The sequence below is a fragment of the Mandrillus leucophaeus genome, unplaced genomic scaffold, assembly GCF_000951045.1.
Source record: "Mandrillus leucophaeus isolate KB7577 unplaced genomic scaffold, Mleu.le_1.0 Scaffold473, whole genome shotgun sequence".
NCBI lineage: Eukaryota > Metazoa > Chordata > Mammalia > Primates > Cercopithecidae > Mandrillus > Mandrillus leucophaeus.
The window spans coordinates 214,011-217,158 of NW_012105065.1; positions in this window are offsets into that span (position 1 = coordinate 214,011).

Consider the following 3,148-nt stretch of genomic DNA (forward strand, 5'->3'; position numbering starts at 1 on the left):
GCTGTTTTCAACCCATGTGGGAGAAAGCCTTGCTTCAGATTGGCCATCAGCTTAATGGCGAAGCCAAAAGGATTAAGAGAACCAAAAACTGGATCATGTTTAAATGACAGTTCTTTTCCAATTTGGTCATTCTCTTTCACAAAGAAAGAACTGTTTGCATAGCCTTTCTCCCTGCACTCACTAACTTCTCTCTCACCCTAGATAGAAGCATTTGGAAGGAAAAAGTGCCCATAGCCGACCTGGCCCATTACCTGCATGTCTGGTTAGGGTCATGGCTGCTAGCTTAAAGAAAATGTTCAGTGCTTCTCGAAAAGTGCTCTGCTGAAGGCAGCATTAGCACTACCAGTCTTGATAAAAATCCCTACCCTGGGCCCCACCAAAAGTCTACTGAGCCAGAGTATTGGCGTAATGCCCAGAACACTGGGCAGTGTAATGAGCTGCGAATGTTTAAGGTGATTCTTCGGCTCTAGGTTGTGGAAAAGCTACTCTGTGTACCTGGGAAGTTGTAATGTTCCAGGCTTGCTGGTGACTAATGGGATAAATCGAATTCTGTGACTAATGGGATAAATCTAATTCTAATTAGTATTAGGAAGTCCTCTTCCCTGATACCAATGTTTTACCCTTTTTAATGGAATGTAGCTAAGTTAGCAGAAAGTGATCTTTTTCAGGCCTTGCTTTTATAATATTTTGGGTGGAAGCAGAGTGGCATTTAGTCTAGGGCGAATGATTTCCTGCTACTGAGGCAAGACTCTTCTGAGTTCTCTCCTGAAAACCCTATGAATTATGAAGTTTCCACTCAGGCTCATGAGAATACGTTCTGCCTCCAGCTCTTCTGTACCCTCTGCCTCCATACCCTCCAGGTATGGTTCCTTCTAATTCCATTGGATGATCTTTCCTTGGATTTAGAGAGCTTCCTCACACACACAGGATGTTACTTACTAAGCTGAATATGAAAGGCGACGCTTTGCAGAACTTGGGAGTTCTATCTGTACAGCCTTCTCCTTTCTGGTATTCTGCCCTGAAACGCCAGCTGCCTTGGCCTCTGGGACTCTCAGCTCTGTCTTCTCAACCGGAAGAATGCTGGGCTCAGCTGGGGCTACCCTTCCTTGTACCCTGGACTGGACACTCTCAGCACAGTAAGCTGGAGAAATTAGTGTTAATTTGTTGCCAACTCTCAGAGATTTAGTGCTTGCTGTCCAATGATGTGAAAACTACAATTTCATATATTTTGCCTTTCATACTTACGTCAGGCAGAAAGCTAAGTTTGTTCTCTGTTCCTCTATCTTGACCTGAAATGGAAGAACTCTTCTGCCATTTTAATTATAAGAGTGGTTTCCCATTTTGTGCAGACTCAGACTTCTATTTGTAGTTTTATTTTCCCACATTAAAATTGAGATCTGTTCGTTATATCCCTCCTTAATATCCTGCAGGGATTTTTATGTGAATTGCATTTAATTTCTAGATTTAGTGAGAATTAATATCTTTAATCTCATCTATGAACAAGATCAGGACTCACTCTTAACCCAACTGTACAGAGCAGCATTCACATTGCGTGTGGTGGGATAACACCTGTCAGAATCAGGTAAATAGCATAGCACCAAACAAAAAGTACGTCTTCATATACCACCATCTTTTATATTTTAAAAAGAATTTTTGGCCGGGTGCGGTGGCTCACGCCTATAATCCCAACACTTTGGGAGACTGAGGTGGGCAGATCACAAGGTCAAGAGATCAAGACCATCCTGGCCAACATGGGGAAACCCCGTCTCTATTAAAATACAAAAATTAGCTGGGCATGGTGGCATATGCCTGTAGTCCCAGCTACTAGGTCACTGAGGCAGGAGAATTGCTTGAACCCGGGAGGCAGAGGTTGCAGTGAGCCGAGATGATGCCATTGTACTCTAGCCTGGTGACAGAGTGAGACTCTGTCTCAAAAAAAGAAAAAAAAAAAAAGAATTTTTGTGTTTTCTTCTAAAATTGTATGCATCTTTTAAATTTAATTCATTGATATTCTGTACTTTTTTTGTTCATCTTATTTTCTGTTTCATTATCTAGAGTTGCTGGTGCAAATGGTCACTATTAATTTTAGTAAAATGATCTTGTATTTATCAACCTCACTTATTGTGACCACTTTCAAGATATAAGACGGACCCTTCACTCCAAATTTGGTTCAAATGCCTAAACTGATAATACCACACACACACCAAGAGGAGATGAAGTCAAGGTCTCTGGGGAGAGGAGGGCTAGCCTTATAAGCAGCTCCCATAGGGATAGAGAAAGCCAGGGAAAGAGACTGGCTAGGGTTTTAAAAATTGTGTTTAGGGGGTGGGATTGGGGTGAAGGTTCTCACGCGTGGGCAGGGGCTTGCTTGGTTTTTATCTCCCACCAGCACCCAAGGAGGGAGTGCCAGGCTTTATTGTATTTCTTAATTATGCAATTTAAATAATATTATAAACGAAATATATTAATTTAGCAATTATTACAGAAATAATATCTATAACTGGGCACAAGGCAAATGGTAATGCAACTTTTAGTTCTTTGAGAAATCCCCAAACTGCCCTGCACAGTGGGTAGACTAATTTACATGCAATTTTTCTAGCAGCTTTAGTTGAAAATTCTATCCTTTCTCCATTAAATTGCCATTTCTCCTTGGTCAGAGATCATCTGACTCTGTTCCACTATTCTTAGATTCTGTTCTCTATTCTTCCATCAGTACTACACTATCTTGATTACTCTTGCTTTACAATAAGTCTTGAAATTGGGTAGTGTGTCTTCCAACTTTGCTCATTTTCTTCAGTATTGTGTTGACTATTCTATGTCTTTTGACTTTCCATATACACTTCTGAATTTGTGTTTTAACATCTATAAAAGAGCTAACTTATTGTGGTTGTGATTGCATTGAATCTCTTCATTAATTTCAGAAGAACTGGCGTCTTAACATTTTGACTCTATTGATTCAGGCAAGAGGAAAATACTTCCATTTATTTAGATGTTTTAAAACTTATTTCACGGCGGGGCGCGGTGGCTCAAGCCTGTAATCCCAGCACTTTGGGAGGCCGAGACGGACGAATCATGAGGTCAGGAGATCGAGACTATCCTGGCTAACACAGTGAAACCCCGTCTCTACTAAAAAATACAAAAAACTAGC